At 31.7% G+C, this 15,804-nt stretch overlaps 1 protein-coding gene across 17 annotated transcripts in view; it reads right to left on the reverse strand.

Moving 5' to 3' along the window:
* The window catches only part of LOC148237156 (rho GTPase-activating protein 23-like), a 199,593-nt gene that overhangs the window by 81,312 nt on the left and 102,477 nt on the right, over window positions 1-15,804 (reverse strand). For 3 of the 17 annotated variants that reach the window (XM_088183350.1, XM_088183345.1, XM_088183356.1), the window contains exons 1-2: window positions 10,562-10,706; window positions 8,974-9,340 (exon numbers count right to left, since the gene is read on the reverse strand). The exons of 9 other annotated variants lie outside the window; for them this stretch is intronic. The gene's annotated coding sequence lies outside the window, so the exon portion shown is untranslated. Of the gene's footprint in view, window positions 1-8,973; window positions 9,341-10,561; window positions 10,707-15,804 lie in introns of those variants that run through there. 5 more of the 17 variants (XM_088183352.1, XM_088183340.1, XM_088183347.1 and 2 more) reach the window with 4 other exon arrangements.

A 15,804-nucleotide genomic window follows, 5' to 3' on the forward strand; every position in this document is an offset into this window, starting at 1 on the left:
TGCTTTTACATAATACAAACAATTTCGATTTCAAGAATAGTTTTTTTTTTTTTAATAATTTTTGCACATATTTAAAAGAGACAAAGTTGCCATGTATCACTTAATGAATGAAAAAGATTCAATGTATTTTAGATGACTTGATATATTTGATAATGTTTAATAAAATATTATTTTAATAATTACTAACACAGCGTTAATTTCATCATACAGAGACACAAATAACTGGATAGATATCAACGGAGACACTCAAGACAGGACGTTATCTGGCACTCGTAAGGTCATCGCATCGATTTCTGGTCTTGGTAAAAAAATGACATACGCACACATGTGCGTATAGATATTGAGAGTGTTGTCAGTTAGTACTAACTGGCTGAGAGAGAAACCTTGTGAAATATATTCCAGTAACAGCCAGTGCACCTACTCTTCAAACGAATTGACAGCCACGTAGAATATAAATCAAACACATTCATTAGAACGGAAAACTTCATTTATGTAGATACGTTTTCCATGCGTGGAAAGCTGCGCGACACGTGTGTGTGTAAAAATTTCAATTCGAGGCGAATGCGCGCCGTCGCCGACGACACGCACTGTCGCGTGCGTACAGTGTGAATTTTATAAATAACAGACGTTTTGAAATACACGGCATCTAGTGGCGAGGTACAAATAAAACGTTCGTTTATGTAATTATTTCTTATTTATACGACGAACTGCGTAAATAGAATTTTCATTTTCATTCACGGTACGTACTTAATCATTTACATATTTTTATAGCGTGTGTATTTTTATTATTCAATTGAAGATATAATACATAAAGTGTGTTATTTTTTAATAAAGAATGTTAGCAAAGGTATTGAAGTATCATATTATCATATTAAATAATTAATCGTATCAACTACTTATATACCATTATAACAGAATGGAGCGAGACTTAATATTTTTATACATCTATAATATTCTCTACGAGAGAAATTATTAAAGAATTTTTAATACCAGATATGTACGACTCGATTTTAATTAATCATCACGATATTCATCCGTGAGATTAGGAAAATCTAGGTGAACCTAATCAGTGATGATCGATCGGAAATATAATTATATAATAATCATTAATTCCGATCTTCCAGACACGATAGAAATTTAAAAACACTAATTAATAATTGATTTTAGAGTATAAGTATATTATTTGAAAAACATATACAATCAACCCCATATAGCGTATAGGTTGGAACTTCGTTATAGGAATACTACGTTATAGGGGAGACTAGGCACAAAAATTATTTTGTGAATTTAATGAAATAAGCTAATCAAACTTTTTCTCCGTTTTTATGTATTAAATTACCTTGTATTTAATTCGTAAGCAAGAGCACGTGCCCTATGTACTTATTGCGACTCGTTCTTTTTTCTCTAAAAATTAGCAAATTTTTCGAGAAATGAGAATTTTTGATTTTTATCGACAAAGAAGGCAATAGTTCCCGGGAAAATTTTTATGTAAAAATATATTAAGAAACACCAAAAACATTTAGTGCATGCTCATAATTTTTAAAGAAAAATGCACTACTACGAATCTCTCATTTTTTCAATATAAAGTTTTTTTTTGTTTATGTAATCTTTTAGTTTTGTGTCATGGACACTTACCTTCTTTGTCTTCCATTACTTCTAAAATTTATCTGCCTATGAGTAAACAATGAAATAATAAACGCTGATTATATACCAAACGTTAAGCATAGCTTTAACATGTATGTATGTATTTACATTCTCCTATTCTTGGTCATTATTTTGATGAAAAATAATTCTTGGACAAAGATGATATCACATATTATTTTAGTCAATTATCACATTATTAGCATGCAATATAAATCCCAACCGACTACATATACATAATGAATATTCCATGCATTCTTTCTGTGGTTAAAAAACACATTACATCAACTCTGACAGATTCAACGCTTCAAATTGTATTTTTATATGCCGAAAACCGTTACATTGGACAATTTCGCACACGGTCACACACAAAACCTTATTTGACCTAGTACCGTTTCTGACCAAAAACGAACGGCACGACAATGACCGACACGCATTCTATTCAGAGACCCGCCGAAAAAGAGGTCATCATCTCGGCATCGGAAAAGAATCCAAAGTCAGATTGATAACTCGAACAATGACAATGGCGCTTACGTAAGATACCAGAAGAAGATGGAAGAAAACAACGCCCCCAGATTATACACACACACTAGGCAGCTGCCAAAATATGTAGTACTACAACCGAAGAAACAAATAGTCGTACGTAACAGTACAGAGTGCCGTCATCAATCTTCGGAGTTGACCCGAATTCTTCTTCACTTTCTAGATATAGAAGAAAATAATATATATGTTTTTCTAGCTTATAAAGGTGTAGATTTTGTAGTGTGTTTGAAGAATTATAATACACAGACAGACACGTGCACGTGAGAGTGCCTAGAGAGGAAATGGTCAATTTGAGCCGTCGAAATGTTAATATGATTTATAAAATCCTTCAACGATCCCTTTTGTGTCCGACCAATGTGTATAAATACACTTTAACAGGATTTCTGATGGACTTCATGTATCGCACACGAAGTTATATAGTGAGTTGTTTTATATTGCACTTCATGTATGAATAGTTGAGATATTAAGCTATGTATGTAATTAATTTATAATTAGAAATGCAGCTAAATGATGTTTTTAAAAATGCTGGTCACTGGTGTCTCCCGTGGCACTGCATAATACAGTCGCGAATAACATTTATTATATATAAGGATAGTGACAGCAATGATAATTGTCAAATCTGTAATTGAACAACAATATTGACCACTCGAAAGATGCATTGCCAAACAAAACACGAATAAAATAGTAATTTTGGAACACCCAAGAGTTGCTCACAATAACCAATAATCAATTACTGCATCACAGAAATGTATAGTCTTTGTGATAAATATCTAGAGATATATTATAGGATGGTCGCCCATATATCCACAATAGACCACCACCAACCAGTGATATAATAGGAGACTAATATCTGAAAGACCTGGGTTTAAATCTCATAAATTCTAGAGTTTTATCGTATCTAATCGCATAATTTTGGTTGATAATTACCGATTAAGTTTTCCTCGATGTTTATAATCTAACAGGTATGTGTCGCGATAAATAATTATTTTAAACACAAGTGATATAAATGATTATTAATAAAATATATTTCACTGATTTATAGGCTTTGAATTTAGTATGGTATCTGACTATTTATATAGTGGTTGTTGGTTGTGTTGAGCCTGTTGTAACGCATTGGGCTGTTACAACGTAAGATTTACAATTAATAAATAAATGGCCATTCGAGAAAAATATGTTTTCACACCAATACTCACGAATTTGAGACAAGATGATCACTAGAAAATTTGAATACAGAATATATTCGCCTTTTCTACAATTTGTAAAATATTCGTTCATATTTGAAAATTTAAATTTATATCACCTTTAAAGACTAACCAACTCAAAAGCACATTTTGTTTTAAAAAAAACGAATATAGCTATTTTTCTTATTCTATTTGTTTTTGTTATTTATAATAAACATTACAACTAATAAGAAACAAGTAAAGTGATAATAAAAACAATTTGTTATTGCCGAAATTCCAGAAATTACTACTTGGTTATATTTCCGAATTATTATTGTGAAGCTGTGCTCACTTTTAATGGCTGGCATTTAATTTATTTACATTTTTGAAATCAATATGAAAAAGGTTTAATTTTAAGTCTGTCTAAAATAATTCACTATGATAATAATAATTAAGCAGCAGTTATTATTAAAAATAAGCGTCGTATTGATTTAAAGTTTGAAACACACAATACACTACTATTTTAAAAATAAAAATAAATAGTGTGTGGACCACACAGAGCACTCGTTTGTGGAGAATCATATTCTTGAAAATCATTAATTACTCTGACCAAAAGTGATTATTCATTTATAAATAATAAACTACACAATAGTGGAATCACACATAGGCTCACGTTATGACTAGAAAAATGATACGCAAGGATTCTCTGGTGCATTGAATTGAATATTGCTTTATTACGAAACGGTCACGGGAAGCAATATATCACCGGAAGACAAATAACTTCTGTAAGGCCACAACATTCCCGTTGCAAATGTTACTTTCTGATTCGTATACCTATTTCATTGTTTTAAGAAGCGAGTGAAACGATTGGCTGGATGATCGCTGCATGATTGTGATTGGTCAGCAAGCTTTGCAGCCTGGACTCCAATGAGGAGAGAGTAGTCACCTGGCATTCGCCTGCCCGCCCGCCCACATACGGTAATGGAGGCTCACATCCTGAGAAACGATCTTCCACCAACGTCATCCCTCCGCCAGCTTCTCTACCACTGCTTAGAAAAAACATCGCTCCCATCATAGTCTGTCGCAATATGTAATATAATCTAATAATATTCACACTTGTTTCTACCTGCGTCTTACTGGCTGCGAAACAATACGCCTCAAAGAGTGAGAATCCCGAAAAAAATAACATTTATGGAATTATTTACTTATAATTAACTAGTAGTTGCTAATATAAAATTAATTATATATATGTTCTTTAACTTGTTTTGAATTGTCACAGTTTTAATTCGAGATGTTCTGTTTATTTATGGAACCAAGAGAATCGACAGGGTAATTTTATGTTGTAGCTGTAGAAAGCTCCCATATATTATTGCAATCTTCCGTTAAAGCATAAATAATGCCGATTAAAATAGTTCAGAAAATCGGGAACAATACTGTACTATTAACTTGTAATTGTCTATTGGTACTCGTCACAGGGAAATGCGTTATCCGTTTGAACGAAGGGACGAATCGATACTGTACTCGATACCGAAAACGGTACTGTACTTGTTACCTTATAAAATGTGTCACAGGTTAAATGTGTATAAATATAGGAAGGAAATAAAGAGACAGCACTTGATCTTGAACTCGGAGAGAACACAAAATGCTTATTCGTCCAGCCGATTCCTCCTCCCGGTCCTCAACAATAGCGCTTGTTATTGACACCAGTATTTGTATTGTATATTGGTATAATTTGTATTTTTGGATTTCAAAAAGCATTTTGGCGTCTAACTGGCCGTGATCTGAACATATCGACATACCATAGTGCCCACCATTGCCGGTCACCGGTGCACACCATGGCGTCCGACGCCCTGTGAGCAAATATTAATATAAAACATAAACCACAAACTAAACAAAATAATAATTAGTTTACAAGGCAGAAATATTTAATTAAAACAAATAAAAATTGTTTATCTTTATTATCAGTGTTTATTTATACTTTAATCATGTTCTTGGTTAAAATATAATTCTATGGAAATCTAACAAAAATATAATGATAAAATAATTGCCTAAAGAGATCATACCAGAAAATTGTACTTTATTCAATTACGTTTTGTACGAATTGCGTCCAAGCATAATTTGACTCAAGGTTTATGTAATATAACAAGCTAAATTAGATTAGGACAAAGCTGCTTAGGCCAAGTAACATTTGACAAACAAAATTACTAATCCTTAAAATAAATACACGCGGACAGGTGAAAAAACAGTTCTAACAAATCTTCCAAGAAAATCACACAGAGCGTTCCAAGATTCACAAACATCAGAATCGATTTTTCGCTTCGTTAGCGGATTTCCGCGTAGATCAAGAGGCAGTCCAAGAAAATAAAGACACATGTTATACAAAAATAAAAAAAATGGCAGTCAATCTCTTTTTCTGTTGTACGTTAAAGTGGCAGCATAACTACTTGTCATATATTTTTTATAAGCCAGGACACGAGACAACTCTAGCGTATCTCTGCCTGTCATCGGCGAGCGTGGTCAACGGTAATTTGAGTTTTTTCTTCAGTCAATTCGCACTATCAAATGCTGTTTTGTAATATTAAGGCCTTTGGTTTACTGTTTTTCGGTTCGTTTTTACATGGTTGTGTGACTGTGAAACGGCATCGGTTATTATGGTGATTTTTTTCCTATCCCGCAATCTCTTCCTACTTCGTAATTTGTCGCTAGCGAAATTGCGAGGCTGACGAAATCACCGAAAATAGTCTCGCAATGTCATAAACGTGTACTTATTTCTAGGTCTAGCGCGAAAACAATGACTTGCCATGCACTAGTCGTCGTTGATAAGGTCATCAACGCGACATTTTTACGACTTTACCGCCGTTTTACGACTCGTGAAGCGACTTCATGAGCTACGAGTTCGAAACGTGTACAAACAACGCGTGAAAAAAACGATATTTTAACGATCGATCATAAAAAAGCGGAAAATTTCATACTAACGCGTATCTTCGGAGAAGAAAAACGGCTTATATAGACGTGGAGTATAAATTTAACTTATCGGATTTTTTTGGGTCAATAAGTATCGATCTATAAAATCATTTTCATGGGGAATTATTTTTAAATTACATACATAACGCAATTTTACTATATTTCATTCAAAAACCACTCTAACGTAACCTATTCAAAATCGTGGTTAGCATTTCTGAAATCAATATTATAAAATACTAAACAAAGTTGATAACATTTTTATTTTAAGATTTTGAATTCATTCTTATATTTTTGCCACAATTTTAAAATTATTTTACAGTCAGAAGTTAAAATATTAAAACATATTTTTACGAGAATGGTTTGCTTAACTAAAATATGACTGATTCGGAATTGAACTATTAATTAGATTTTATTTTATTTTATTTTTTAGATTTTTACCCCAATGCGCCACGATGGTCGAAAACAAAATTTAAATTTATAAAACGTATATATACATAAATATAACAATACTTAAACATAACAAAAAATTATAAAATATCAAAATTAAATGATATCAGATTCTCGTAGCTAACATTAAATAAGTCAATATGTAATGCCAGCGTATTAAGGAGCCGGATGGCCATAGCTATAGGCGAGTCGGCAAGTGCGGATGTCCTAGCCCTAACGGCCATCAAAAGAGGTCTCGATCGTGATTTTCGAAAATGTTCCGGAACCCAAAACTGGATTCCTCGAGAAACGCTGGATTGTCGACAACACCTTTTAGTAATTTGAAAAAATGCTTAGCGACATACAGCTTTCTGCGAGAACTCAGCGAATCATATCCCAACGCTCCTAAAAGAAAGGCGCTGGGATATAAGTACGGATAATAACCAAATGTTCTTTTGTAAAGGTATCTTATATACCTTTTTTGAATTTTTTCCACTAAAAGGGAATATTTGGCTATTCGGGGATTCCAAATTATAGATCCCGATTCAAGAATGCTACGAACTAAGGTGTCATAGAGGATGCGAATAACTGACGGATCGTCAAAGTGAAAGGCATTCCTCATAACAAAGCCGAGCATCTTAGAAGATTTATCACAGACGTCGTGTATGTGTAGAGAGAACCTCCATTTGCTCTCGAAAGTGATTCCGAGATCTTTAGTGGATGTTTCTATAGTCAAAATGTTACCACCGAGATGGTAGAAATAAGCTGATGGCGAACGGGATCGAGAAAATGACACAGTATGGCACTTTCCGACCCTAAAGGGCAGACGGTTAACGGAAGCCCATCTCCACAGAGAGTCTAAATCACTTTGTAGAGAGAATGAGTCCACAACAGATCGAATGCATTTATATAATTTTAAATCATCTGCGTACAGAAGAAAACTTGAATTTTTAATTGCTGTATTTATGTCATTAATAAATAACACAAAAAGCAGAGGTCCCAGATTGGATCCTTGAGGAACCTCCGAAGGGGTAAAATATTTTTTTGACAATCGTCCACCGTAGGTTACAAACTGTCTACGATTGCTAAAATAACTCGAGAATAACCGAGTTAAATTATCTGAGTAACCGAGGTTCGACAATTTTTTTGATATAAGGAAGAAATTAATTTGATTTGACATTTTCGGACTATTTTTTGTATTTTTTTAATTAGCTTTCTGTTCCACACATAAATTGTTAAAAAAAACGCTTTTCCAAATTTAATACCGGATTTTTTTTATAAATAAGAGTTAACGCCTTGATTTTTTTTCTTAACACAAAATGCTTTAAAAAACATAAGTGTCTTTAAAACATAATTTATTTTCATATAGAACAATGACAGATCTACACAAAAGCAGTTTGATTAGATTATAGTACAAAAAATCGTTGTTGAATGTATTATATTATACAACAAAGGCGTTTCTGAACTAATTTATTATAGCACAAATTTTATACGGATAAACAAAGTTAAGCATAGTATATTTTTGAGACTTAAGTCTAAGTTCCCTAAAACATGGGACTCAAAAATCAATTACTAATATATTTTATAATACTGCGGGGGCCTACTAATTTATTTATTTTGGCAAAAGCTAGGCGACACTCTGATAACACTGACGTGACGTGGCGGTTCTCGACGGGAAGACTACGACCGGCGGCGCCTCGTCCATCGAACATCATATTCCAACATGTAACTAAACTTTACTGCAATAAATAATACTGCAGCGGCTATGTTTAATTGCCACCCGTCACCATCGATCTGCCAAAATACTAAAATAGTGTGAACGTTACATAGATGTATAGTTAAACTGAGTCGAATCGCGAAAATCAGAGTTGATGGTTTTTTTTTTATGTAAAAATAAAATGCTTCATAAAACCAAAATGTCTTTACATTTTATGGCGGATTATTCCAGAATAGCACAGACACGATCTAGAGCGAACCGAATCTGAGCAATTCGGTCACCTCCGAATGCGAAAACCTCGCGCAAAAGTCGATCGAAAAGTAAAACTTTTGGCGTAGGGAAATGCCGCTTTGCGCTTTCTTCCAACGAGACCGTAACCAAGTTACGGTCACGTCGCGGTCCACAAAAACGTGCTCTAATGACCCAGTCGAAAATTCACTTCACGCTCCGCGGAATCCCGAGACGGTAGCCGTCCGGCCGAGACCGAAACTGCTGACAATGAGGTGTGTGTATGTGCCGTACCTTTTGTACTTCTGGGCCGGGTCACGGTACGCCGCCTGTGCACAACGGGCCGCAGGTGAATAATTAAAAGGTTCGCCTCTGCGCTCGGGAGACCCCTTCCTGTTGCGTCAGCTACGGTGACAGGTGCTTCCCGCTACTCCCGGTGTGCGGATTATTGCAACGGACACTACTCGACTCGTTTTTCACAATCACCATAGCACTATTATTAGCTCGCACTAGTTTTTCACTTAACTGGCTCACTGTCGAGTTGAGTTCTTAACAAGGAAAGAGTGTATATGTATAGAAGAGTAGCAGTTCTCGAATCAAGGTGTCATCTTTCTTGCAGATAATATAGTGCCATTAAAAAAATACTCTTCAAAGATGTGTTCTTAAATTTTATAAAAGAAAATTATATTAAGCCAGCGTGCTGTATGATTTTTGATCTGCATTACGATACGTTTTTATGACGCCTAGTTTTTATTTTCTCGTACAGAAAATGCAGAATAAAATACGCATAAAGATCGATATCAGCGGACGCTAAACTGCCGTTCACTCTATATATTATACATTTGTATAAAGTGTTTCGTAACATGCTGGCTTTATAACATCCATTTTGACCATATAGGTATTAAAATGGAGAGGTATATATAAATAATGGTAAAAAATAGTATAAAGCACGCGATGCATTTTACATAACGAACATTGGATAATGAATCGTTAATATGTAAGGAGACTATTATTAAGATGTATTATGATCTGTTGATAAGGATCTTTAACGGATTTGAAGCATTTTTTTAGCTATTCAAGGCAAATATATGTTAAATAATATTTTTCAAATGTACACATTCAAATCATTCAAAAATGGTTAGAATATTTATAAAATAGTTATGTGTTCTTGTTATAAATATTTGACATTTGACTCTATTTTTTTTATCAGTAATTACACAAAAACTGTTTTGTTTCTTGAATATGTGAATCTAATCTAATTAAATATATAACCATTGAGTAGAGAACATTAAATTATGATTTAGTTATAGTTTTAGAATCTAGTAAAAATAAATAAAAATACATAAAATTACATATCCATTTAATAATTATCTTGAGAATTGTCATATCTCTTAACTACTCATGACAGTTAACATGTTGTAGCTTTAGGGTCTCCATATAATTAAACAGATGTAGTAGTTTTAATTTATCTATTACACCAGACAAGTCAAGAAGGCAGGTGATTAACTAGTCACACTCATATTTTAGTGCATCATATAATAATTTATGCTAATGGCGTAATGGTATTGACATAGCACTATGTGTCATAATGACAGTCAAAATGTGCGAATAGTACTTCATTCAAAATTAATCACTAATTGCCTGTAATAAATTAATCAGATGCAATTATACTTTTAACGTTATGATACGCTAGATAATTATCAATGGCAGGAGAGGAGCAAGACACACAAACACCATCGCAAAATCTAGTTTGGTGGCTTTTTAACGGTCGATCACAATATACATATTCAATTGGATGTTTACACATCGCGCCCAGTTTTGCGCAAAAAAAACACAGAGATAATGGGATTGTTTTAGTAATTGAAGCATAATTTTCACACACAAACTTTTGGAAATCACTGATTCACACGGGGATTTGATAGCATATTACGAAGTCGCAAAAACTCGCGGCAAACTGGTAAAAGTGATAAAGTCAAAACGCAAAATTATATGACGCGAGTGGCGCGCTCGACGGCCCGAGGCCGACTGAACCGAACGGCTGATGTTCTCGGCGCGATTGATGATACGGCTCGAAGGGAAAAGGTTTGCGATCGCTGCGTTGAGGAAAATTCGGAAGCTGGCGAAGAACGGAAGCGCGGAAAATGCGAGAGGCGCGACCGGAAAATTAACGGTACCTTTAAGATTTTATAGTCTCAAAAAAAAATTTTTAATTGGAAACTGAAACGTAAAAAGATTAGTAAAAATATTATTTTTAATGCATATAAATATGTCGGGATCATGCGTGATCGTTGCGATAAAATTTGTTTCAATGACTTCCTAAAAGCATACAAAACTAATTGCTTCTTTGACTTTATAAAAAAAAAATTATCGTCGGTTTAAAAGCACTTGCAAAAATAACCAAAACAAGGTGTAATGGTCGGTGCCAAATACGGTCATTGCATACCCCCACTAAGAGTTTTTATTTTACAATTTCATCGTATACAGATTTTTTACATCCTTTTGTTACAAATATGTGTTAAATAATTTAAAAGCACTTTTAAAAAAGACAACAACAAAAGATACGATCGGTGCCAAATACAAAGAAATACGCTGCATTCATATAAGTAACATTGTTTCATATTCTACCGGTTTTAGAATCATTGTAAGCAGATAATTATATGACAACAAATAGTCTGTTTCCCTCCTGAATCATTGCATTGGTCAGACGATTGAGAATTGGACGTAGACATTTCATTATGTATAAAGGAAGGATATACATATATGTTAAAACACGGTCATACTAAATTTAATTTCACCACATACTTCCATCAAGAACTTCTACCAAGAAAATAGCATCATCATTCAGATCTTAACACAAAACTAAATAAAAATAAGTGTTCCAACAATAATTTATACTATAACAGATTGGTACGCGCAGGTACATTTTATAATGTAGGCCATATATATTTTTTTTAAATATTGATATTACGTTTATACAGTATAAGCTAATAAGCTCTTTAACAATTTATAATTAAACAATTATTTTAATTTAATTTAAGATTTTAAACACATCGTTGTTTTTGTAAAACTGTTTTACACAGATCGCGCTTTGCTCCCCGTGAAGCGATCCCTTGCGACTAAATTTCCAATGAGAAAATTACCGCACAGAAGCGATATAAAAAGTTCAAAAACTAATTACCATCCTGTATAAAATACTATAATTAATATAGAGTGCCAAGTAGTATTAAATGCTGCATTCCTACATATCTCTACAATCTTCAATTAAATACTACTAAATTGAGATATTGTTTTATTTTCCTATCTATTTAGTTTTTTGTTTCTCGTGTGAATATTATAGTTAGCAATTTTACCCTTTAAGCTATCGATAGTGTTTTCAAATTGACCCAAGCAATTTTAAGAGCCTGTTCCTGAGATTTATCTGTGGAACTACGAAAACAAGTTTTACCGAATTAATGCAATGTAATCCTTTAAAATTAAAAGGCACGTCAGTCGGTATTTCAGACTTAAGCACAGTCCGTTAAAAATTTGTAAGTAGTAGTATTTTGTACACGCACAAGTATGAAATTAAATAGCAATAACACATTTATGAACTTAACACTTTATCTACCGCTCACGTCAATTGGCGTCCTGAGTTTGCCGAAAGTTAAACACCGCAGACGCCAATTGGCGTCCTGTGTATGTTTTCGTTTCCATGTCAAATTAAAAATATATGTTTAGTGTTTTATTTGCTTTTTTTTAAGAGATGACTAAATAAATGTATGAATTTTCATTTTATTTTATTTATTTTTTTTTTAATTATATTTAGACAAATGCGAAGGTTTTATAAATATATTTTATATTTCTTTCATCAGGCAGTTTCACTACCAGACAAACTTATGTATCTTTTGATGTGGTCCGAATATTTTAACAATTTTTTCTAGACATGTTATAAATGTAACAATGCATCAATTCAAGTCATTATTAAGTGGTTCTCAACATGTGGTTCGCCGGAAATAGAAATTAATTATTACATTTACATATTATTAGATTTTAAAATTGATTGATGATTTAAAAATTATAAAAGCAAGTAATTTAGGAATTTAAATAAAAATAATTTAAATTGAGTTAACCAGCGGTTCTCAAACTTTTGAAAATTTCTAAAAACTTTTATCCAGCACACTTTTTTTTCGGACGGTGTAAAAAAAGAAAAAATATGATATTTTATACACAAACATATAAATATGTTTATTTAAAAATAATTTATTGGGTAAATGGGTTTATTTAGAAATAAAGTCAAATTACATAAAATTAAAAAATACGATGTACATATATAAAAAGTACAAGACGCTAAAAATTTATCATATTATTAACCATTAGATAGTATTGGATTACTGAGAATCTCAAGATTGTCAGATTAGTAAGATGCACATAAAAACTTATGGATAAGAATTAAGTTTAAGTTATACTATCGTGTGAAGTGCATCTGGTTTTCGTGTGCTCGAGTGAATATTCGAAAAATATTACGAACTGTTTATAAAACATTTTTTTTAGTTAGATACGAGTGTAGAATCTACGTGAAAATAATTACAGTTTATGTTATTTAATATAGTGCTAAATATATATATAGATATTCCAAGTGACAATGAAAATTATAGTGATAGTGATTCAGACTCCTCTGTTCATGAAAGAAATCGTCCACATGCTATGATGCTCATGAGCAATGAGGAAGATGAACAAGAAAAATATTTAGAAGACACTTTACAAGACACAAAACATTATTGAAGATGACTTGTTTCCCGTTATAGCAGAAGAAACGAATAGACACCATAATCAACACATCAACAGATACAAACTGCAAATAAAATCTAAAAAATGGATGGATGTAACGGTACCAGAATTAAAAAATTGGTTTGAGTTGATATTGCTAATGGGCCTGGTAAAAAAGGCTCATTACACCTGTATTAGACAATAAATCCACTAATAGGAACCTTGATATTTACAAAAACCATGAGTAGAAATAAGTTTTATCAAATATTACGTTACCTGTGTTTTTCCAATAATGAAAATGTTCCTGATAATGTAGGATTACTGTTCAAAGTACAAAAAATAATTGATTATTTCTCCGAAAGATTAAAAAATATGTACAAACCAAGCCAAAACATATCTCTGGATGAGGGTATGATCCCATGGTGTGGAAGATTAAATTTTCATGTATACAACCCCAGTAAGCTCACAAAGTACGGTATAGTGATAAGAATGGTATGTGAATTAGTGTCAGGATACATATCGAAATTTAAAATATATTCAGGACCTGGAATTTCGTTACAAGATTCAATATCACATCTAACATCAGACAATAAATACAAATGGCATCATCTTTATATGGACGATTTTTATAACAGTCTTGAAATAGCAAAAAAAATATATATGAAAAAAAAATAGAATCTGTGGTACCATAAAGAAGAATCGGGTTTTACCAGAATATCTGAAAAATGCAAAATTACGAATATTTGAAACCGAATATAAACGATATGGGGTAATATTGTCGCAATTGCGAAAAACAGTAAAACATCGAGACACTTTAAACTTTCATTATATAACTAGTTATTGTGAAAAGTGATTTACACGTGAAAGACAAAGTAAATTATCTGTGTATGTGCCTGAAAAATTTCACATTACGATGGAGTGAATTACAACGGTTAGTGAATATTTTATTGCAAATGAATTTTATATCAGTAAACTCGTATTAGTAAAAATGTCACAATACAAAAGAAAAGTTTGCTTGAAAAAAGTTTTTACAAATTTAAAAAAGTTTGAGAACCGCTGGTTAACTCAATTTAAATTATTTTTATTAAAATTTCTAGGTTATTCGTTTTTATAATTTTAAAATCAAGATAATCATTTTAAAAATCTAATAATAAGGAAAAGTAATAATTATTTTTTATTTCCGGCGAACCACATATTGAGAACCATCTAATAATAACTTGAATTGATGCATTGATACATTTATAACATGTCCAGAAAAATTCAACGAAATATTCGAACCGTATCAAAAGATACATAAATTTAAATAAAAAAGGTAAAATTCGCGAAGTTTTGCGAAAAAGTGCGTAAGTCTGGTAGTGAAACTGCCGGTCGGTAAAGTGTTAATAAAAAATAGAGTTTAAATAAAATGTTAAACTTTACAGTTTAAATAAAGCCAAATGATCATTTCATAAATACAAAGCTTTGCTCTCAAAAAGTGCGATTAATAAGCCTAAATCATTGGGGTATCAAAAAAAATATTTATAGTGTTAGCGATGAATTAGGCTGATTCTAACGATGTACTTGTGTTCTGTGTTACTATAAAATTATGTTGCAAGTACAAAGTTTCACAATTTATTCTGTAAATAATAGTAAGGCATACCTTCATGTATTGCACGAATATACGAGGAGTGTAGTTCGTGTTTGATCGATTACTTTAAGAAGTAATGTTAATGATAGATGTAACTATGAAAATATATAAAGTGACTGCAAAAGATCACATGAGCATCTAAAAGTTATTTCTAGAAAAAGCAGATTTGGTTTATTAGGTACAAATATATATTAATCGTAAGTTTAACTCTACTGATTTTATACCAGAAATGCAAATGGTACATCCATATAATCCTAGATAATAATACAAATATATTTTTTTTTTTAAATAATCCTTCAATATATTTATAATTTTTTAACAGGATTTTATTCAAAAGATTTTATTATAAAAACCTTATATATTATACTTCAGTTATAGCTTTTTTTTATAATCAAAAGATTTAATTATAAAAAAGACTATAACTGAATTTATTTAATACTCTTTTTATTTCATTAGAATTAAGTATAAGATATAGAATTAGATTAATTTATTTTATATTATTTAGAAATTTAATTATATTAGAATAAATTGAACATCATCAAAATTTAATGATCATTAGATATAATAATAATGGAATATAACATATTTTTTTATTTAAATAATTGACAAACAAGAAACCAATTCTAGACAAATAAAAAAATAAACGGTTTTTATTAATTGATGAGCATTCAATTAATTTAAACAATTCATTCTATTAATTATTAAATGAATATATTTATCCTAAATAATTTATTAAAAATATATTTAATCAG

This window comes from Plectrocnemia conspersa, unplaced genomic scaffold (assembly GCF_051122295.1).
Source record: "Plectrocnemia conspersa isolate PC_06_02 unplaced genomic scaffold, ASM5112229v1 ptg000003l, whole genome shotgun sequence".
NCBI lineage: Eukaryota > Metazoa > Arthropoda > Insecta > Trichoptera > Polycentropodidae > Plectrocnemia > Plectrocnemia conspersa.